Here is a 25,039-nt window from a genome sequence, read left to right as displayed (position 1 = left end):
TGGTTATCATCTCAAAGAAGAAGTTTCACTTCCCAAATAGAGGAGCCTGCATTGGGGTAAATAAAGATCATGGTCCTAGGCAATCAAATTAAATTTCCACGACTAACTTAGCCTCCCTAGCAGAAAAGTTAAGGTAAGGCAGAGAAACCAAAACAGAAGCCCATAGAATGGACCAACTTGATGAAAACAAGGAATAGGGCTGGAAAAACAATGAGGTCACATGAAGATTCAAGGGACATATCAAGCTCACATAATATCTAAATTTTTGGTGTGAAGACCTAATTGCAACTATTTCTAGATATTTGGATGGAGGCTGTCAGTAAACAATGTATGAGTTCTTCCAGGGTAGGGACCTTGTCTTTTTCATGCTTTTGTTTTCAAACGCTACTACATTTCCTAACATAATATCCACTCATTATGTGTTTATTAAATGATATAGTCCATATTCCTATGCTTATTCAATAAAGAGCTATGCAAGAAGGACATTGGAGAATTCATATATGACTCAAATCATGTTTAAGTGTGTCTTAACCATATTACCTTTGGTAAGCTATGGGAAGGCTAGACTCAGATCAAGAGAAAAAAGATGGAAAGAGTTCATAATTTTGTTACTCACCCCTCCTTACAGAGAAACAGTACCGGATGCAGGCTACTCAGGGGAAGCAACAGGACGGACACTAGGCAGAGGAAGAAAGTGAAACTGTGGGCAAACCCCTTTATTGTGCTTTCCACCAGCAAGAACAGGCAAGACAAGGTAAGTGGGCTTACAATCAGCTAGCTGTGTTTGAAAGTGTGCTATTACTGTTAGGACATGTGGGTGTGGAGTTATCTAAAGTCTCCAGATGTTTTTGGTTGGGTCAGGGTTTACTCGAGAACAGCTAGTGACCATCCTGTAGATGCTAAAGTATCAATTTCAGAAACAAAGCATGAAATACAAAATGATGATAACTCCTAGAGTCATATATTCAACACTGAGTATTTTACTTAGCTTCAGATTCACATACACACTTCTTGCATATATTATAGGCATTGAAAAAATAAAAATCTCCAAAAATATGTCTTGAATCCTACCTACTTACCCAATCTATCTTATTTTATTCCATCTCAGTGTGTAGTATTCTCATACAACACTTGCTTAAGCCTAAAACCTAAGTATCATCTTTGATTTCTCTCTTTTGATCACCCACCATGGCAAATCTTTTAGCAAGTGGCGTAAGTTCTACCTCAAACTATATCTTGACCCCATCCACTCCTTTCTATTCCCAAGTTCTTCGCAGCTGGCAAGGTAACACTCTAGTTCATATCCCCAGTCTAAGTCACAGTCCTCCTTTGCTTCAGATTACATCTGAAATTAAATTCAAACTCCTTAATATGGCATATAAAGCCCTACAGATTCTGGTCCTTTCCTAGTTTTCCTGCTGCATCTTCCTTAATAGTTCAGGATGTGCCAGCCTCTCTGGTATTTTTTTCTGAGTTTTAAACATTTTAATTTCTCTCCCCTTCCCTGGTTTTTGTATTTCCTGTGCTCTCTGACTACAATGCTTCTATATTCTGATGCATCCTATGGCTTGGTATTTCCACTGTTTGATCACAACTCATATGTAACTTCCCCACAGAAACTTCCTATAACTAACCTATCAATGGTAAGCCCAACTCCTACACCCATCATCAAGCCAGTTCCTTTCTGGTTTAGTTTGAGTGCCCCCTAAGGAGAGCCTGAGACAATGATTTGCATGCAGGTAGTTTATTGGGGTTATATACTTTTTAAAAACAGGGCAAGGGAACAAAAATGGAAGATAGGGGAGAAAAAAAAGTGAATAAAATGTATTTTATTGACCTGAGAGCATCTGGGGCACATAGAACTCACTTCCTCTGGACCCTCTTGAGAAATAATGTAGAACAGACTTATAATTTTCTCTCAAAGGAAAGGAGTCTTTGACATTTGTCACACATTCCCATCCACCAATGCTTGAGGTTTGTCCTTTGGGTGTTAATTACCCTGATTTTCTTGGCTCCTGGTAAGAGATGCCCCAGGTTTTAAAGAAAACCCTGAGAAGAAAAGCAGAGAAACAAAGAGGGCACATGACGTTGCCATCATATATGAGAACTGTACATCAAACTTAAAGCTGAATTCAGAGGTAAGCAGACAGAATACAACACAATGCACCAAAAGTGTTGGCCACACTATTAAAACTAGGTTATACATTTTTTTTTTTGGTAAGTCCAGTAGGAGGTCTGGAAAATTTAGAAGAGATGAGTAATATCATATGATTTCTCAAAAATAATTGGACCTCAAGGTCTTTGAACTAGATTAATCATATTTTTAGTTCATAACATAATCTTGTCATGATTTCCTCCATGGCCCACTTTCATTTATTTATTTATTATTGATTTATACTAATATTATAAATAATCATAGAACTATTATCTAAAAGAGGAGCTAAGACTTTGATATAATCATAGAATCCATGACTAATTCATCTCCCATGCTGTCAACCCCAAACACTTAGGCAACCACCACCATGAACCAAGTGTTTTTCACTCTTCACTTTTTTTTAAATACTTTTTTTCATTTCTATGTCTTCCTAAAAAGTAGATAGATAGATAGATAGATAGGTAAATAGATGGATAGATAGATAGATAGATAAATAGATAGATAGAAATTATCTCATGGTGTATGAAATATATAGGAACTTACATCTTAACTTTAATATTGCATTGTTGAAAGTCATCCATGTCACTGTAAATCACTTGTTGTGATAGTTATGTTCTGTTGTGTGATTATGATATTCATTCTCCTCTTGAGGGTTATTTGGTTGTTTACAGAGTTTTAGTTGTGCATGGTTCTGCAACAAACATCTTTGCATTCATATCTCCTGTTAAATATGTGTCAGAATTCCTCCTGAGAATATATATAAGTGGAAATGCTGAGTCACAGCAAATGCAACTGTTCACTTTTGAGAGGTAATTCCAAACTGTTTCTCAGTGTAGTTGCACCAATTTACACTTCTATCAGTAACATTTAAGAAGTCCTATAAATCCACATCTTCTCTAGCTCTTGTTATCTTTATATGCATCAAAATTAATTATAAAAGTTTCATTAATGATTTTCATCTTATTTCAGAACTTCTTTTATCCAAAGTTGTAAAGTTTTTACACCTACATTTCCTAAGTTACTTTTTAAAATATATGAGATATTTAAGTCCTTTGTGCTTCTAAGTTTGTCTTTACAAATAAATTCAGTTTATTTGTAATAACTGAGGGGCTGAGATCTAATTTTACCTTTTTTCTACATTGATAACCATTTTTTTTCTGGTTTAATTTATTGACTAATAACTTCCTTTCTACACTGCTCTACCATGTGACCTCTGTCTTACACAAAATTGTATGACATGTTAGTCTGAGTCTAAACTTCCTAGACATTCCTTCAATTACTTTTTATATCTCTCCACCTATCTTCAGAAATGTCCTAGGTAGTTTTGACTTTTTTCTCCATATAAATTTTAGAATCATCTAGTCAAGTTCCATAAAAAAACCCAGTTGAGATTTTGATTAGACTCAACCTACAAATCAGTTTAGGAAAAGCTGACATTTTTTTGCTGTTAAGTCTTGCATTCAATGAACATGATATATTTCTTCATTTTTTTAGGTCTCTTTCTTTTCTCTCAATAAAAGTTTTCCTGTTTTTGTGTAGAAATCTTGAATACCATTTGTTATATTTATTACTATGTACTTGATATTCAAAGAATATGTTGATATATGTTACTATTATATATATATTTAATTATTTATCGGTATTAACATATTTTTCCTTTTGTTCTATATATCTTTACGACAATGATAAATTTTATTCAGGTATTTGATCACTTTTACTTCATATGCCTTTTCATATATCTTGAATTGTTCATTCCTCTTCTTTAAGAACTTTATTCCAAAATGTTTTCAATGTAGGTCTTTGTCCAGCAAAACTCCTGAGACCTTATACTTAAAATATTTTATTACACCCTCATATTCTAAGTTCTAACTTCCTTACATTCAATAATTTGTGTGGGTGGGGAGACTATTCCATCATTGTCTCACATAAAATGTTGTCTTAAAATCAAAATCAATATCTATGTTAATTATAATGAACTTAGGGGATAAGACTGGGGGTCCTCAGTGATCTTTGGGGCATAAGGACCAAGAGACCAGAAAACTACAACCAATCACTTCCCAGTTCATAAAACATTTCCTTAGGTCAAATCTTCACTCTTCATACTCTAGGAAGAAATATCATTAGGAGGAAGCACTATTCGAGTTGTAATTCTCCAGGTTTAAGAATTCGGAAAGGGAGCGTTCGAGAAGAAATTGCTCAGGTCAGTTATCTGCCAGCAGTTTTTCTCAGCTCCTCACAAGCATAGTACTCTGAGCTACCTGATTTTACTCTTGGGGACGTTTGGACAAGAGGCCTGAGCCAGCAGATGTGGAGTTATGAAGGCATTTCTTTTCTTTTTTAAAAAAAAATTATTGGAGTGTAGTTGATTTACAGTGTTGTGTTAGTTTCAGGTGTACAGCAAAGTGAATCAGTTATACATATACATATATCCACTCTTTTTTAGATTCTTCTTCCATATGGGCCATTACAGAGTATTGAGTGGAGTTCCCTGTGTTATACAGTAGGTCCTTATTTGTTATCTATTTTATATATAGTAGTGTGTATATGTCTTTATTATAAGGGAAGATGGTGAGGGGAGATGGAGGTGGTAGAAGCAAAAGCAGAATTCTAACATTTGCCTTCCCCTAGCCTAGCCAGTGTGCTCTCTGCTCCAGGACAAAGGTATTGCCTCTCTGTCCACCAACTCACCCCACCACAGACATACACCAGTTACAATAGCATCTCTCCTCACAAATATTGTTGAAAAGAATACCAGTTTTTCCCATTTTCTCTGTGTAATTCTTCTAGAGTTGATTTGGACTCAGCATCTTGATGGTAACTGGGATAAAGTGATCTGACTGATATTTTTAAATGTTTACCCTATCTCCTAAATGGAGAATTTATTGTAGCCTGGAAACTGGGAGAAGATGGCAGCTGGGGCTAGGACGGTTGAAGTGGAAACAGAGAGAAGTGGGTGTAATGCATTTTGGAAGTTATTTTATTAATCCAGGCAAAGTAATGACGAAAACCACTAAACACTATAACATCTTAAGGAATGCTAGTTAGAGTGTTTTTTCAATAGGATGACAAGGAAGGCACTGCTGAAGAAGTGATATTTGAGGTGAGATACTGTAGTTCAAAAAATATTACCCATGCAGTGACCTAAAAGGAAGCAAATTCCAAGAAAAAGAAATAGTGAATGCAATTAATCCAGAGGTATAAAGAGCTTAAAGTTATCTTTAATAGGTTGGTTATTATGAAGTTGTATAAAAGGTAGTTTCAGGATATATTTGGAAAATAGCACCAACATAACTAACTGATGGAACTAAACTGAGGAAAAGGCAAAAGGAAGAATCATAGGTGACTCTAGATTTTTGTTTTAAGTAAAACTTACTGATATGAAATTTTCATTTTCATTTATTTATTTACTCATTTTTTGAGAAAAAATGAAAATTCTTCAAGAACAAGATCGTTGATGTGACTTTTCACAATTATACCCTCAACACCCAACATACTTGAAACACAGAGCTTAATCAGATTTGTTGAATGAATGAATGATGCAACCACTCCTTGGAAGTCTTCCCAGATAACACAAATCATATTATATCTGGCCTCATAGCATACTTTCTATTTAATTAGCTAACATCACATTTGCTAAATGATATTGGTATTGTGTGTGTCCCTCATTAGACTGTAAATTTATTGATGATAAGGTCAATCTTAGTCATCAATCTTAGTCACCCTTACTTCCATAGCACCTGTTCATTTATTCATTTATTTAATAAATATTTCTTGGGCACCTTATGTGCCAAGTCATTCTCATGTCAAAAAGATTGACAGTAAAGTCTAATTATAACCCCATTTTCTGATGGGGGAAGACAGAAAAATAAGGAAAAAGTTATAAGAGCTACAATAAGGATACATGTCTTATCCATGTTACTTAGAGCACACTTCTTACAAGCTTGTCAAATTGCTTAAACTCCAAAGAACTGGGAAGTGATCAACAGGCAGAAGCTATGAAGGATATTTAATGAAGCTTTCTCCAATATGTATACTGCTTATCAATTGACCAGTTAAAGACAAAGGGAGGAGAGAGAGCCAAGGACTAGGAGAAAGATTTTCTAAGAACTCAGGATGAAATAAAAGATAAAAAAAACTTAGCCGAAATGCATAATAGAATGTGATCCTTTCAGAGGACCCATCAATGGCCAAAGTATAAAGAGGTTAGGAATACAACCTGCCTTTAAAGCAGAGCCTTGGTTATTAAAATTAGCTAAAGGAGTAAGTCAAACAATAAAGTCTAGACAGAAGACAAGGTTGGATTCCCTGAACCTGAGAAAGATAACTCTAGAAGACAGGGAAAATAAATACATAGAATATAAAGGCAGATAGAAAAAAATATATGGGAGTCTAGTAGACAACATAAATCTGTTATTTTGAGAATTCTTGTAGGGACTCAAGTGAAGGATAAATGTAGTTTCTGTGACTTTTCTGAGGATGGCATCTTAAACATATCACCAAAGGACAAAGACAAAGCTTGCAAAGCATGGTTAATTTGCAAAAAACAAGGCAGCCGAGTAAATGTCCAATCTGTCACAGATATTTGCAGAACTCTGATTACTAACATCTTGTTTACTCAGAAATCCTACCACCAAAATTCAATGAGCATTATAACCACTATACACTGGGAAAAGTTTAGTCAGTTTGTAAACAATTATTTGTCAGTTCAGTATTTTCCAGAATGTCTGTTTATTATTAGCAATTATTTCTGTATCCTCTGCCCACTTCAAAAAATGTATCATGGTTTTATATTAAATATAATTTACAACACAAATAATTAAAAAGGAAAATGAAAAAGTAAACAATTTCAGAAGAGAAAAAAGATTAGATCAGAAATTCTAGACCAAGGGAATCTATTGAAAACCAGAGTTGGCTAAAATGGGAAGGCTAAGTAGGGGCTAAAATGCACCAAAGAAAAATGAAAAAGTCAAAATTAAGCTTGAAAATTTCTTCGTTTCTAGATGACCAGAACCTGATTTTTTGGAAGATCAAACTAAAATATTTATTTTTCTCTTCCTTAGCCTCTCATTTCATTGACCATCTTAACTCAAAATTTGTTTTGCCTTTCTTTACAGCCACCTACTCACATCAATAGTTATATAAAGTCCAAAAGCTCCTTTTCCCATATCCTTTCTTCAGTCATTCTTAGCATTTCCACTCACTCTGGAAGGAATGGAAGCACTTCCATTCCTTCCCCAATAAGATTCCACAATCCATTTTATAATCATTCCTTGAGGAAATAAAATGCTTATTCTATCCACACATGTTCAACTAGCATATCCATGTGTGTGTGCGTGTATGTTTGCCTAGAATATAGAAATTGGGACACATATGCTAATGTTGCCACTATGACCTTTGCATATAAACTGGCCATGCAGCTCCTTATCTGAGCTTTGCTATTAATTCCTAGGCACCTTTCATAGTTGACTTTAATTGCTCCTTTGAATTAATCATTCTAATTATCTCTTTTTTTTTATTTTTTTAGAACTAGATGTCCTTAGATCGCTTAGACATTCCCCCTCTTTTCCTTTTAGCAGACAAATAATTTATAAAATTGGCAATTTGACCAAATGTCACCAGACTAACAACAGGGAGAGACGGTAGGGGAATGAATGAAAAAAGTATTTAAAATTGAGGAAGTGAGTAGGAAAATGCACAGAAGCCTGAGGTCTATGGCACACTGAGAAAATTATTGGTACAGTAATATAAATGGCCACATCAACTTCTTTATGTAGAGATCCACAGTCTCTGGTTCTATTGAGAGTCTAGTATTAAGTCACAAAGATTCTTCTTATCTAATAGAATGGGCATTAGAACTAACTGATCAGTATTATTATAAATAAACTTCAACTTTACTCAATACCAGGAGACCAATTAATATATTTGCCAACCAAACAACGCATCCTATTAAATGACAAAACCGTCTGCCTGATATACTCCCTTAATATATCTTTAATGATTTAAAGAAAAGAGAATCGAGAAAATAGAAACAAGAAAGGAATGAACTGGAGAACAAAGGGAGTAATAAGAATTGTTATTGTAAACTCCTTAACTTTTATTCACCTTCCATGCTATTTAGGTCTTTTCAGATCAAATAATAAATTGGCCAAATCAAAGTTCTGTTTAACTAATTTTTCCCCAGTGGTTTTAATTTCAGATAAAAAGCAAACATTTAATTCTTTGTTAGATTGAATCACTGAGGTCTCAGTGAGTAAGCAAAGCTAATGCAGACATAGAAAAACATCATCCAAGGAGCTATGAATAGTTTGGCCCTTTGCCATCTCTCAGTATGTGAGTTTAAAATCTACAAACCAGAGATTAACTCATGGATCAATTATATTTTAAGTATTCTCTGCTAGTGCTACTCAAGAAAAGTCATAACTCCTTCATTAATTACTTAAATATCATTTGCCAGAAAAATAAACCAACTCACTTATTTCATAAAAACACTTTTGATAAAGAGGAAACAGTAAACTACAAGCTGTTCATCTTCCTGATTAAATGATGATATATTCTTGCATTTTCTTCTCCAACGTGCATGCTTGGTAACACTTGGCAATGTCTCTGTCACTGAGACATTTCTACCAGCTCTCTTCTTTATTTCAGAAATCCCTTCTCCTAATCTATGTCATAGCGACAACCTTCTTGTAGCAATGTAGCCCCCAGCTATCTAATCTTCTGGCTGACTCTTTGGTATAAGGCTACCTCCAACCACTATTATCTTTTCATTGATCATTTGTTTAAACCACATGTTCTGATTTTTATTTGGGTGTCATTCTTTTAAAAATAAATCCTTATGTTTTAGATTTCAACTGTGAAAATTCATAATAAAAATAAATTGGAACAACAAAAAAGAGTTAACCTTCTCTACTGCTCTTCTTCTCAATATATCTAACACAGAAAGATATTGATGGTCTTTAAATAAATGTTCCTGAAGTTCAGAATCAACAGCAACAACAAGAAAACCTCACATGTTTTTAAAACCCTTTGATAATGAGTACACTTAAATGATATATTTTTAAAAGAGTGAAGTTTTTCTTGATATGAATAAACACAATCTTAGTAAGTTGATTCAAGTTATTTTAGAGTTAGATTGGACTTTTGTTTTTAGATGGAACATAGAAGTGCACATACAGAATACAGTAGAGTGCATTTAAACTGTGAATCACTTATATTAAGGCAACAAATCCTAACATTGTCTCCTGGCCTGATAATCTTCTCTCTTCTTTCTGTATATGTTGCTAGAGACATATTTTGTTGAACCAGCTTAGTGTTTTGTTTTCTAAATTACAAACAATTCTTTACCAAGAGATCCTGCATAAAAATCTGGATTTAAAATACCTTTCAGATATCAAAAAATTTGATTGAATTGGTTCTGCATTCCTATGTGGCAATAATTACAGGCTCTGGGGGCAGCTATTCCCTTCAGAAAGACCAAGTACTGTCTAATTTTCAACCTGCCTGCATACCTGACACATTCTTGACTTGCCACCATAAGCATTTGCATTGTGACCCTATAATAAAGCTTTTAGTCCACATAGGGATATCTACTGCTTTCCTTTCTCTCTCAAGGTTGTCAGTGAGATGGCTTTGGGGAAAATCTGCCTGCCTTAGAACTGGCATGTGCAGATTAGGGAAAACTTCTCGATAGATCCCTGGGATAGAGTCATATAGCCTCCCTCCCTCTCTCTCTCTTTCTCTCTCTCCATACATATCACAGGATTTACATTTAGTTGTCTTTGGGATCAGAAATAGGTATACACTCAGGGGAAAACAAGTCAAGGCACAGTCTCCAATCTGGTTCAACGTAATTCATACTAGGTTTGGAGAAAAATCTTCATTACAGGGAGTATATTTTTTTCTGGCCTTGATCTCTCTCTCTCTTTCTCTCATATATATATGTTCCAGGATGGTATATGGATGTTTGCAGAATAAGATTCAGGTTCTATGTCCAAGCCACATAACATCATTCCAATGCAATTTCAAGCTAGTCAATTTATTAGATATACGCATGTATAATTATATGTGTGACTTATGGTGATAATTAAGAATTGTTCATTATTAATATCCACCCCTTCATCACAATTATAAATCCTTATAGTTGAGAATATTGAGGAAGAGACCTTGTTCTACCACATTTTCAGAAAAGACTGTAAATTGGTACAAATACCTTAGTGCTAAATGGAATAGAACAGCATTTTCACCTGAGACAGTGAATAAGTGACCAAGATTTATACCTAAACAAAAAATGAAGGATACAAAATTCCCAGGGCAGAAAATTTGAGAGAGTGATGGTAGGAAAAAGTTAATTTCAAAAGGGAAAAAGAACTGTCATATTGTGTCCTAGAAACTTTACATAGGTAATTTCATTAATCAGCACACCACATCTAAGAGGAAAATATGCTCATCATTGAAAAAATGCACAGAAAGATAAAGTAATTGATTCATGGTCACAGAGCCAGGAAGTAAAAAAATGGAATGCAAACATATAATTACCTGGCTCTTATCTGGGTTCTTTTTCCATTATACTATTGTATGATGCAATAATTAGGTGGCATTATCAAGAGAGAGTTTTCCTATGAAATGAGTGATCTTACGAATTGCTACAGGTGAATGACTCCCTTTGTTTACCCAATTTTTCTCTAATTTATGTGACAATGGGCATTATTCTTAGTATTAAAATTTTTCTGAATCAGCTTGAGTAAATGCTCATATACTCAAATATATTTCAATTTACAGATGAGGAAGTTGGTCCATTTCTGTTTACCTGGCATTCACAAAGGAAGACTGGTATACTATCTCTTTGGAGTAGAACAGAAATGGTAATTTAAGTTCTCAGGTTTGCTTTGAAAAAGTATTTTCCATTAAATTGTCATCTTCAAAATGATGAATACATTTTATATCATGATTAGAAACTGTACCAGAAAGACCAGACTAGATATATTTAGAATTAAAGATTGTCCAGAAAAAATTTTTTACAAAGATTCAAAACTATTTTCTGTAACTTAATATATAAATATTGGAACAATTTATTTTTGCTTGTTTCATATTAGAACTCTTGGGCTTCCCTGGTGGCACAGTGGTTGAGAGTCCACCTGCTGATGCAGGGGACACGGGTTCGTGCCCTGGTCGGGGAAGATTCCACATGCCGCGGAGCAGCTGGGCCCGTGAGCCATGGCCGCTGAGGCTGCGCGTCTGGAGGCTGTGCTCCACAACGGGAGAGGCCACAACAGTAAGAGGCCCGCGTACCGAAAAAAAAAAAAAAAAATTAGAGCTCTTACCCAAAGGAGTAAGACCACCCCTTAGGAGGAAGTTATTTGAAATTCAAGAGCTTTTGTCTAGAAAGGAAAAAATATGTAATTTTGCTGGTGGTTAAAGATTGTCGATTGAAAAATTTATTATTGACTTAAGTTGTAGGTGTAATTCACTAGAATAAAACAAAACGCTTTTAAGGCAGGGAGAAAAATATATAATAATGGAATAAATGTATATGTATGGAAAGGAGAGATGGGGAGGATTACTGAGCGATCTATGGATATTGACTCCAGGTTCTAAAGAATAAAGAAAAAGATAAATCTAATTCATCAATGTACCTTAGTTCTTTTTTTTTTTTTTTTTTTTGATTATAGAATTTATCCATGGCCTCCTTTAACTTGTGTGGCTCAATTGTTCTCTAGTCTCATTCTTTAAATGTATCCTTCCCTCTCTCTCAGAGAAAATCACCAAGGGGAATGGGAAAATGTGGCATAGTATGTTCCAGTGTTGAATTAAAGAAAGTAGGCTTTGTAATGTCACCTCAAATTGGGAACAGGGTAAAAATTATGCTATTATAGAGAGGATATGAATATCATAAGGCAAGCAAGAGGAAAGCAAATGGCCAGAGTTAAATTCCACACTGTTAAATCTGCCAAATTTTTAAAAAGATACAGCACAATCAAGAAGACAGAAAAGAATGCTGCCACCCAGGCCTCTTTCTCCTTTCCTCCATTGTTAACATATGGATTTTCTCTCTCTTTTCAAAGCAACAGTGAAAATATTTGGAGGAGAGAATGGCTATGCCATTAAAAAATTATCCAAAACTTGGAAATAGGGCAAAGACATTATGATGTCCCCTACTGATGTCATACTGGATCACTATCTAAAAAATCTACCCAAAGGTGCACTGTAGAAAAAGATAATTTTACTTGATATACTAGTTACTATTTATTAAAGCCCAGATGCTGTAGCATAAGATGCTAACTTTTATAAGACTGAGAAACTACATATTGTTTATTTTTGTTAATCCCATACTCCTAATTTACCCCTCCCCTTTGGTAACTATAAGTTTGTTTTCTGTGCCTGTTTATCTGTTTCTGTTCTGTAAATAAATTCATTTGTATTATTTTTTAGATTCCACATATAAGTGATATCATATAATTTTTGTCTTTCTCTGTCTGACTTATTTCTCTTAGTATGATATTCTCTAGGTCAATCCATGTTGCTGCAAATTACATTATTTCATTTTTTATGGCTGAGTAATATTCTATTTTATATATATACCACATCTCCCTTATCCATTCATCTGTTGGAGCACTTAGGTTGCTTCCACATCTTGGCTATTGTAAATAGTGCTGCTATGAACATTAGGGTGCATATTTCTTTTCAAATTAGAGTTTTCATCTTTTCCAGATATATGTCCCAGAATGGACTGCTGGTAACATATGGTAACTCTATTTTAGTTTTTTAAGGAACCTTCATACTGTTTTGCATAATGGCTGCACCAATTTACATTTCCACAAACAGTATAGGAGGGTTTCCTTTTCTCTACACCCTCTCTAGCATTTATTATTTATAGACTTTTTGATGATAGCTATTCTGACTGGTGTAAGGTGATACCTCATTGTAGTTTTGATTTACATTTATCTAGTAATTAGCAATGTTGAACATCTTTTCATGTCCCTGTTGGCCATCTGTAAGTCTTCTTTGGAGAAATGTCTATTTAGGTCTTCTGCCCATTTTTTGATTGGGTTGTCTGTTTTCTATATTGAGTTGTATCAGATGTTTGCATATTTTGGAAATTAACCCCTTGTCTGTCACATCTTTCACAAATATTTTCTCCCAATCCATAGGGATTGGATTGCATATAATTTTTATCTGATACAGATATAAATGATTTATATCTGGTATAAAGAGAACCCCCATTTTTTAAAAATTTCCTTGGAAAATATTGACAAGTCTTAGATCTAATGCTCTCACATTTTGCCCATTGGAAGTGTCTTCAGCTTTCTTCAGTTACTCTCTTCTTCTGGACACTAAAAGACTACAAAACCTTATTTAAGCCAAAACACTTTGAATTTTTTTTTCATTATTAAGAAATCCAGTCTTCAACTTGTAAAATCGGCATGTATTTGCTCCTTACACATGCTGGACTCTGTGCAAGATGATAGGACTATGGAGATGATCTGACTTTCAAATTTCATGGATTTCTCAATCAAATTAAAATGATCGACAAAGAGGTTCACAACTACAATATAAGAAAGACTATGCAGCAGGCACAGAAAAGGCATATAAGTGAGCGTGGGAATCAAGGAAACATTTCCAAAAGTGGTGATATTTTACTTGTCTATTGAAGACAGAGTAAGGATTAGCCAAGCAATGAGAATTTCAGGCTGTGGAAAGAGTGTGAAGGAAAATATTGTACAAGAACTACTTACTTGTTCAGAGAACTGAAGGTGGAAAAAGATGTCCTGAAGATGTCTGGAGTAGCTGAGATCTGAAGGACAGTCCAGGACCAGTCCTAAAAGGCTTTATGTTGTGGAAAAGAGTTTGAACTATGAAGTTCATATAGGATATTATGCAACAGCATGCTGTCAACAGATCTTTATTTCAGACTGTTCACTCTGACTGCCCAGACACAAAAGTATTAGAGGGAAGCAAGACTGGAGGAAGGGAAACCAAATAAGAGATGACCATAGTAACTCTAGTTAAATAAAGAAGGCTGACCTGGAAGATTGTGGCCAGTTGCTTTAGAGATATTAAAAACAACAGTTCTCACTGACAAATAGATAGAGGAATGAAGGGAGCTAGAATGTGATCCATAAGTGGCCAAATGTACCTTTGCAATCTAGAAAGCACACAAAGTAGAGAATGCTTGGTATATTAATTTTCTATTGCTGTGTAACAAATTGGCACAATTTAGCTACTTAACACAACACAAATGTGTTATCTCACAGTTTCTGTGGGTCATAAGTCTGACCTGCTTTAGCTGGGTCCCCTGTTCAGGATCTCAAAAGGCTGAAATTAAGGCACCTGCTAAATGTATCATCAACTTGAGGCTTGACTAGGAAAAAAAATCCACTTACAAGCTTTCTTGCATTGATGGCAGAATTCATTTTCTGGTGGCCATATGACTGAGGTCTCCATTTTCTTGTTAGCTGTCAGCTGGAGGATGCTCTCAGCTCCTAGAGCAGTTTATTCCTCCAAAGCCAGCGGCACGGTGTTTGCTGCTGCTTTGAGTATCTCGCTTCTTTTAATGTACTATTATCTCAGGCTCACCCAGAATAATCTCCTTTTAATTAACTCAACTGATTAGGGAACTTAATTATATCAGCAAAATCCCTTCTACCATACAAGGTAGCATGATTACAGGATTGATATTTCATAATATGCACATGCTCCTCTCACCAAGAAGGGGAACCATGCAGGGTGTATCCATCAGAAGGCAGCAATCTTATAGGATATCTTAGAATTCTGCCTATTACATCGAGGGAGAAGATTATGAATGGGAATCAGAGCCTTCCTTATCAGAAGATGTCATTGCCCAGGAAAGAAAAAAATGAAGAAAGAAGCATAGACAAGATTCAACATGCAGATAGAAAAATTAATGGTTAGGCAGACAAACATAATTTAATTAATCCTAAAGTACTTACATCCAAAGGACACTCCTAAATTTTAAATCCCATACAGCTTTATTTTAAAAATGTAGGTAGCAAGGAAGATGTCTAGCAAAGAATATATAAAGAAATAAGTGATTTCCCATTTCAAATTGCATTTCCTCTATTCTTTTCACTGTTAAAGAAGCTCTTTGTTAACACCCCTATCATTGTTTCTTCATTCTGCTGGAGCTGCTCCAAGCTTTTCACTTTTAGCTGAAGTTGTGAGACCCTCAACTGTCATAACAGTACAACAAAAGCCTGATGTCTGCTTAGTATAGAGAATTGTCTCACAGTTTCTACAATAATTCTCCTATTTATACAACCTAGAACTTCAACATCATTTTAAACAACAGTACTAAACTGTATCTGTGACCCTGCCTCAACTTCTTTTCTAAACACTTCCCCACTGTTATTTTTTATAATAATGTCTTTACTTCAATTAGCATTTCCATCACTGAAAACATTTACTGAAGCAGTGGCTCGTTGAAGTTATACTTCACAGAGATCAATTCAGAATGGGATTTTTGGACTAAATTGGATCTCAAAGAGGTCATATAGATCACTCTCCTGTATCCAAGCAATCCCCCCAGAAGATAACCATCCTATTCCAGAAATCACTCCCCAAAAGGAAACTCTACATCCATTCCTTCAGCAAATTATTTATGTGTCTAATTACCCTTGCAGTTAGGGACTTCTTGTTCGAGTCTCTCTGGGCATGTAGAACAGCTGGTAACCATACTCCTTATAATGGCTGTTCATAAATCTGCAAACTTTTCTTAAGTCATCTTCATTATCTCTCTTCCAGACCAACTGTATTCTATATTTAATAGTCAACTTCATACACCTTCAGCATTCAAGGACAAGGTTTTTGGCAAATTCATAAATGATACCAAATCTCCTAACTTCCTGTACATTTAAAAGAAATACAAATTAAAAATGAATTAATATGGCATACAAACCAATTGTTTGCCTACGTAGCTGTCTTTCTAGCAGCTCAAGTACTCAAGGTCATACTCACAAGCCATGCAAAGAAAGCCATAACTATATGATTACTGTTCCCATCATCTGCTCATCCTGTCTGATAACTATATTCACTTCCTTTTTAGAGTCCTTCTTCTGCAAGTGACCTGAGTTGCAGACAAATATGGGCAATGTGACACTGGTACTTAGTAATCCTCTCCTAATCTTTTTAGTCCTCTGATTGAATAAGCAATCTATATGGTGAAATACAGTGCCTTTGTTCCAATATTATCTCAAGCTGGTCTTGAATACATACATATATTTAAGAATCACTATACTTTAATATAATTCTCTGTAAAATGTCAATTTCCATCATTTTTATTCTCTCTATTTCTGTCAATATTGCAACATTTTCCCACACAATAGCCATTATAGCCTGTTATGCCTACTCTCCATAGAAGCTGTTAAATTGACAGCCACATCTGAATCTGAACTTCTTAAATACTCTTTTTTGGCTTGGTGTCAACACTCTCCAATTTTTGTTTGTTTGTTTGTTTTTTCTTTCTACTAATTCTGAACTAATTCACTGAGCAAGACAGTGAACTACTAAAATTCAGTCTGGCATAGATCTTCTTATTTATATAATCAGAGACTGGCTATTCTTATCAATATTGAGACAGGGAACCAAGCTTACTGAAAATAATAATTCTATGTTTTGGTACAGGCATTGAACTCAGGATTCAGGATATAGGCATTGAGCTCAAGATTCTAAGTTTCAAATCCTTCTTTGAAAATAGAAAGTTGCATATTTTGAAAAAGTCTGTTCATATAAGAGAACTATTATTTTAGTTGTCTTTTTCTCTTTTTTTGCATTAATTTGCATATCACCAAATACTAGTGTTTGTAAAGTGAATATATATGTATAAATTTAAAGTAAATATATATGTATTTAATTTTACTCTCTATTTAATTTTACTCTCCTCTGAATTGTCTATTAAAATCTTAGTCCATTTTCTTGAGTAGTTGCTCATTTTCCTAATTTGTTAGAGCCTTGTGTGTCATCTATGTTGCTAATATATTTTCCAAACTCTTTCAGTGTCTATCGATTTTCTTCATACACACTTAATTTTGTACTACCTAATATAAGCACATTTTATTACAGATTTTGAATAACTTATTTTGTCAGGATGGTCACTTATGTTATTGGGTGGGGCATGTAATCTCTTAGATGTTTTTCTAACATAGTCATTATGTACATGTATAATCTACTTTAAATTTAGATTTATATCTGGAGTAAAATAAGGATATAATTTTATGTTTACAGTGGATAATCATTTCTTAAATGAGCCATCATTTTCCCATTGAGTTGAATTATCTCAATCATATACTAAATACTCAAATATATCAGATTTATTTCCAGAGTCTCTATTATGTTGCATTTTCTTTTGTATTTTGTTGTTGTCACTGTTGTTGCTCACTGATTCTCATGCTAATATACTATTAATTTTACTATAGTACATTTATAAAATTTTCTGTATTAGGCAAAATAAATCCCTTCCCATTTTTCCTAACCCATTTCTCCTATCTGCTTTTTATAATTTTCTTTTTTGGGCATTTATTCTTCTACATGAATTTTAAAATCATTTTATCCATTTCAAAGACAATGTATCTCCCTCAGAAAATCTGCTCTTTACTAATTAGCAGATAACTAAATTCATATATTAATTTTTGAGGGAATTGATATTTAATATTCCCATTCTGAAACATAAGGCATTGTGTTTCAATAAAATGACTTCATTTATTTCCTATATCTTTCTCATTTCATTTATTCTTAAATGTATATAGTCTTCATTACTATTATGAATAGATTTTTTCCATGTCCTTTTTCTTGCTTTTTACTTAACTGAAAAATACCTTTGAGTTTTATATATTCTTGTGCTCAGTCATATTGGAAATTCCTTTATTAGTTCAAATAGCTTTAAACTAGACTCTCTTGGATTTCCTAGTTATAAAATACACTAATAAAAACAGATCACTTTACTTTCTCTTGTTTTTTTCTTTTTTAAAATGGTGATAATGATAATATATATTTTATAAGTTCTCTATGAGGAATAAATGAATTAAAATACATAAAATATTTTGAACACTACCCAGAATACTAGTCCTTAATAAAATTTAGCTATTTGTAGTAATACTAGGCATTCTTGTCTAGGTCTTAATTTTGGTTAAAATGACAAGTGTGTATCCATATACAAGGAGATTCCTAGTGCTATTTATATTTCTCCTTCCTGGCCAGGTGCAAAAAGCCTGAACCCTTTGCTTTTAAGCTTGTTCTGAATGTCAGTGTCCAAAAAAAAAAAAAAAAAAAAGGAAAAAGGAAAGCAGTTGTCCGGAGTCAGCAAGTTATCATTTCAAATCACAATTTAATATCCATAAAATTTTGGGAAACTTATGTAAGCTCCAAACATGAAGCTTTTATTTGATATATACAAAATGGGGCTAATTACACTTCCTAATCCTGGACTTATGAGGATTAAATGAGATAATGATCACAAAGTGCTAAGTACTATTCCTGGTAGAAAGCAGATGTTCAGTGCATGTTAATACATCCTTTCTCCCTCTTTTTCACATTTCCACCATCTCAGGAAAGTCTTTTATACATGACCTTCAAATAGAAATACTGTATTGTCTTTTATTACCAGCACATAACTATCACTATGAGCCTTCATCTCACTGATTAAAAAAACCAACATGGCGATCTTCAAGATGGTTGAAGAGTAAGATGTGGAGATCACCTTCCTCTCTACAAATACATGAAAAATACATCTATATGTGGAACAACTCCTACAGAACACCTACTGAACACTGGCAGAAAACCTCAGATTTCTCAAAAAGCAAGAAAATCCCCACCTACATGGGTAGAGCAAAAGAAAAAAGAAAAAACAGAGACAAAAGAATAGGGATGGGACCTGCACCTCTGGGAGGGAACTGTGAAGGAGGAAAAGTGTCCACACACCAGGAAGCTCCTTCACTAGTGGAGGCGGCGGGTGGGCAGGGGGGAAGCTTTAGAGCCACAGAGGAGAGTGCAGCAACAGGGGTGCAGAGGGAAAAGTGGAAAGATTCCTGCACAGAGGATCAGTGCCGACCAGCATGCACCAGCCCAAGAGGTTGTCTGCTCATCCGCCAGGGCGGGTGGGGGCTGGGAGCTGAGGCTCGGGCTTCGGACGTCAGATCCCGGGGAGAGGACTGGGGTTGGCTGCGTGAACACAGCCTGAAGGGGGCTAGTGCACCACAGCTAGCTGGGAGGGAGTCCGGGAAAAGTCTGGAACTGCCAAAGACGCAAGAGACCATTGTCTTGGGTTGCGCGAGGAGAGGGGATTCCTTCCCCGTGTGCTCACAGAAGACACAGTACTGCCTAAGTGAGCTCCAGAGACGGGTGTGAGCCAAGGCTATCAGCATAGACCCCAGAGACGGGCATGAAACAGTAACGCTGCTGTCACTGCCACCAAGAAGCCTGTATGCAAGCACATGTCACTATCCACAGCCCCCACCCCCAGGAGCCTGTGCAGCCCACCACTGCCAGGGTCCTGCAATCCAGGGACAACTCCCCAGGGAGAACACACACACACACACACACACACACACACACACACACACACACAGTGTGCCTCAGGCTGTTGCAATGTCTCACTGGCCTCTGCTGCTGTAGGCTCACCTCGCATTCCAGTGATGACTACCATAACCCTCCCTCTCCCCAGCCTGAGTAAGCAAGAGAACCCTAATCAGGCCCCGCTTTAATGTACTCCTGTCTGGGTGGGGAACAGACTCCTGAGGGCAACCTACACGAGAGGTGGGGACAAAACCAAAGCTGAACCCCAGGAGCTAAGTGAACAAAGAAGAGAAGGAAATTTCTCCATGCAGCCTCAGGGACAGCAGATTAAATCCCCACAATCAACTTGATGTACCCTGCATCTGTGGAATACCTGAATAGACAACAAATGTTCCCAAAATTGAGGCCATGGACTTTGGGAAAAACTGTAGACTTTGGGTTTGCAGTCTGTGACTGATTTCTTTCTGATTTTTCTGTTTGTCTTTGTTTAGTTTTAGTGCTTGTTATCATTGGTGGATTTGTTTATTGGTTTGGTTGCTCTTTGCTTTTTTATTTATTTATTTTTATTTATTATTATTCAGTTTATTTCTTTCTTATTTTTCTCCTTTTCTTCTGAGCCATGTGGCTGACAGGGTCTTGGTGCTCTGGTCAGGTGTCAGGCCTGAGCCTCCTAGGTGGGAGAGCTGAGTTGAGGACATTGGAGGACCAGAGACCTCCTGGCCCCACGTAATGTCAATTGGCAAGAGTGCTCCCAGAGATCTCTGTCTCAACATTAAAACCCAACTCCACCAAACAGCCAGCAAGCTCCAGTGATAGATGCCCCATGCCAAACAACTATCAAGACAGGAACACAACCCCAGCCATTACCAGACAGGCTGCCTAAAATCATAATAAGTTCACAGACACCACAAACACACAAATAGACATGGACTTGCCCACCAGAAAACAATGTCCAGTCCAATCCACCAGAGCACAGGCACCAGTGCCCTCCACCAGGAAGCCTACACAAGCCACTGAGCCAACCTCACCCACTGGGGCAGACACCAAAAACAATGGGAACTACAAATCTGCAGCCTGTGAGAAGGAGACCCCAAACACAGTAAGTTAAACAATATGAGAAGACAGAGAAATAGGCAGCAGATGAAGGAACAAAGTAAAAACACACCAGACCAAACAAATGAAGAGGAAATAGGCAGTCTACCTGAAAAAGAATTCAGAGTAATGATAGTAAAGATGATCCAAAATCTTGGATATAGAATGGACAAAATACAAGAAATGTTTAACAAGGGCAAAGAACTAAAGAGTAAACAAACAATAATGAACAACACAATAAATGAAATTAAAATTCTCTAGAAGGAATCAATAGCAGAATAACTGAGGCAGAAGAACAGATAAGTGACCTGGAAGATAAAAGAGTAGAAATGACTACCAGAGAGCAGAATAAAGAAAAAAGAATGAAAAGAATTGAGGACAGTCTCAAAGACTTCTGGGAAAACATTAAACCCACCAACATTCAAAATATAAAGTTCCAAGAAGAAGAAGAGAAAAAGAAAGGGTCTGAGAAAATATTTGAAGAGAGTATAGTTGAAAACCTCCCTAACATGGGAAAGAAAATAGTCAATCAGATCCAGGAAGTGCAGAGAATTCCATACAGGATAATCCAAGGAGAAACACACCAAGAAAAATATTAAAAGTAGCAATGGAAAAGCAACAAATAGCATACAAGGGAATCCCCATAAGGTTAACACCTGATATTTCAGCAGACAATCTGCAAGCCAGAAGGGAGTGGCTGGACATATTTAAAGTGATGGAAAGGAAAAACCTACAACCAAGATTACTCTAACCAGCAAGGATCTCATTCAGATTCAGTGAAGAAATTAAAATTTTTAGAGACAAGCAGAAGTTAAGAGAATTCAGCACCACCAAACAAACTTTACAACAAATGCTAAAGAAATTTCCCTAGGCAAGAAACAGAGAAGGAAAAGACCTACAAAAACAAACCCAAAACAATTAAGAAAAGGGTATTAGGAACATACATATTAATAATTACCTTAAATGTATATGGATTAAATGATCCAACCAAAAACATAGACTGGCTGAATGGACACAAAAACAAGTCCCATATATATGTTGTCTAAAAGAGACCGACTTCAGACCTAGGGACACATACAGACTGAAAGTGAGGGGGTGGAAAAAGATATTGCATGTAAATAGAAGTCAAAAGAAAGCTGAAGTAGCAATTCTCATATCAGAAAAATTAGACTTTAAAAGAAAGACTATTACAAGAGACAAAGAAGGACACTACATAATGATCAAGGGATCAATCCAAGAAGAGGATATAAAAATCGTAGAGATTTATGCACCCAACATAAGGGCACATTAATATATAAGGCAAATGCTAACAGCCATAAAAGGGGAAATAGACAATAACAATAATAGTAGGGGACTTTAACATGCCACTTTCACCAATGGGCAGATCATCCAAAATGAAAATTAATAAGGAAACACAAGCTTTAAAGACAAATTAAACAAGATGGACTTAATTGATATTTATAGGACATTCCATCAAAAACAGCAGAATACACTTTCTTCTCAAGTGCTCATGGAACATTTTCCAGGATAGATCATATCTTGGTTCATAAATCAAACCTTGGTAAATTTAAGAAAATTGAAATCATCTTTCAATGATGATTGAAAAAAGTATCATTTCCGACCACAGTGCTATGAAACTAGATATCAATTACAGGAAAAAAACTGTAAAACATACAAACACATGGAGGCTAAACAATACACTACTAAATAACAAAGAGAAAGAAAATCAAAACATACGTAGAAACAAATGCAACAAAAACACGACAACTCAAACTTATGGGATGCAATAAAAGCAGTTCTAAGATGCAAGTTTATAACAATACAATCCTACCTCAAGAAACAAGAAAAGTCAAAATAAACAACCTAAACTTACATCTAAAGCAATTAGAGAAAGAACAAAAAACCTCAAAGTTAGCAGAATGAAAGAAGTCATAAAGATGAGATCAGAAATAAATGAAAAAGAAATGAAGAAAACAATAGCAAAATTAATAAAACTAAAACTGGTGCTTTGAGAAGATAAACAAAATTGATAAGCCATTAGTCAGACTCATCAAGAAAAAAAGGGAGAAGACTGGAATCAACAGAATTAGAAATGAAAAAGAGAAGTAAAAACTGATATTACAGAAATACAAAGGATCATGAGAGATTACTACAAGCAATTTTATGCCAATAAAATGGACAACCTGGAAGAAATGGAAAAATTCCTTGAAAAGCACAAACTTCCAAGACAGAACCAGGAAGAAATAGAAAATATGAACAGACCAATCACAAGCACTGAATTTGAAACTGTGATTAAAACTTTTCCAACAAACAAAAGCCCAGGACCAGATGGCTTCACAGGTGAATTCTATCAAACACTTAGAGAAGAGGTAATGCCTATCCTTCTCAAACTCTTCCAAAATATAGCAGAGGGAGGAACACTCCCAAACTCATTCTTCAAGGTCATCATCACCCTGATACCAAACCAGACAAAGATGACAAAAAAAAAAAGAAAGCTACAGGCCAATATCACTGATGAACATATACGAAAAACTCCTCAACAAAATACAAGCAACCAGAAAGCAACAGCACATTAAAAGGATCATACACCATGATCAGGGGAGTTTATCCCAGGAATGCAAGGATTCTTTAACATACTCAACTCGAACAGTGTGATGCACCAAATTAACAAATTAAAGGATAAAAAAAATATGATCACTTCAATAGATGCAGAAAAATCTTTTGACAAAATTCAACACCCATTTATAAAAAAAGTAAAAATAAAACTGCAAATAGTGGGCATAGAGGGAACCTACCTCAGCATAATAAAGGCCATATATGACAAACTCACAGCCAACATTGTTCTCAGTGGTGAAAGACTGAAACCATTTCCTCTAAGATCTAGAAGAAGACAAGGTTGCCCACTCTAACCACTACTTTTCAAGAGAGTTTTGGAAGTTTTAGCCATGACAATCAGAGAAGAAAAAGAAATGAAAGGGATCCAAATCAGAAAAGAAGATGTAAAACTGTCACTGTTTGCAGATGACATGATACTATACATAGAGAATCCTAAAGATGCTACCAGAAAACTACTAGAGCTAGTCAATGAATTTGGTAAACTAGCAGGATACAAAATTAATGCACAGAAATCCCTTGCATTCCTATACATTAATGACAAAAATTCTGAGTGAAATTCAGGAAACACTCCCATTTACCATTTTAGCCAAAAGAATAAAATACCTAGGAATAAACCTTCTGAAGGAGACAAAAGACTTGTATGCAGAAAACTATAAGACACTGATGAAAGAAATTAAAGATGATACAAACAGATGGAAGCATATACTGTGTTCTTGTATTGGAAGAATCAACATTGCGAAAATGACTCTAGTACCCACAGCGATCTACAGATTCAATGCAATCCCTATCAAACTACCAATGGCATTTTTCACAGAACTAGAACAAAAAATTTCAGAATTTGTATGGAAATATAAAAGACCCCAAATAGCAAAAGCAGTCTTGAGAAAGAAAAATGGAGCTGGAGGAATCAGGTTCCCTGATTTCAGACTATACTACAAAGATACAGAAATCAAGACAATATGGTACTGGCACAAAACAGAAATATAGATCAATGGAACAGGATAGAAAGCCCAGAGATAAACCCACACACATATGGTCACCTTATCTTTTACAAAGGAGGCAAGAATATGTAATAGAGAAAGGACAGCCCCTTCAACAAGTGGTGCTGGGAAAACTGGACAGCTACATGTAAAAGAATGAAATTAGAACACTCCTCAACATCACACAGAAAAAAAAAATGCATTAAAGACCTAAATGTAAGGCCAGACACTATCAAAACTCTTAGAGGAAAACATAGGCAGAACACTCTATGACATAAATCACAGCAAGATCCTTTTCAACCCACCTCCTAGAGAAATGGAAATAAAAACAAAACTAAACAAATGGGACCAAATGAAACTTAAAAGCTTTTGCACACCAAAGGAAACCATAAACAAGATGAAAAGACAACCTGCAGGGGCTTCCCTTGTGGCGCAGTGGTTGAGAGTCTGCCTGCTGATGCAGGGGACACAGGTTCGTGCCCCAGTCCGGGAAGATCCCACATGCCATGGAGCGGCTGGGCCCGTGAGCCGTGGCCACTGAGCCTGCACGTCCGGAGCCTGTGCCCCGCAACAGGAGAGGCCACAACAGTGAGAGGCCCGTGTACCGCAAAAAAAAAAAAAAAAAAAAAAAAAAAAGACAACCTGCAGAATGGAAGAAAATATTTGCAAATGA

The sequence above is a fragment of the Delphinus delphis genome, chromosome 8 (genome assembly GCF_949987515.2).
Source record: "Delphinus delphis chromosome 8, mDelDel1.2, whole genome shotgun sequence".
Lineage (NCBI taxonomy): Eukaryota > Metazoa > Chordata > Mammalia > Artiodactyla > Delphinidae > Delphinus > Delphinus delphis.
This window is presented reverse-complemented; position numbering follows the sequence as displayed.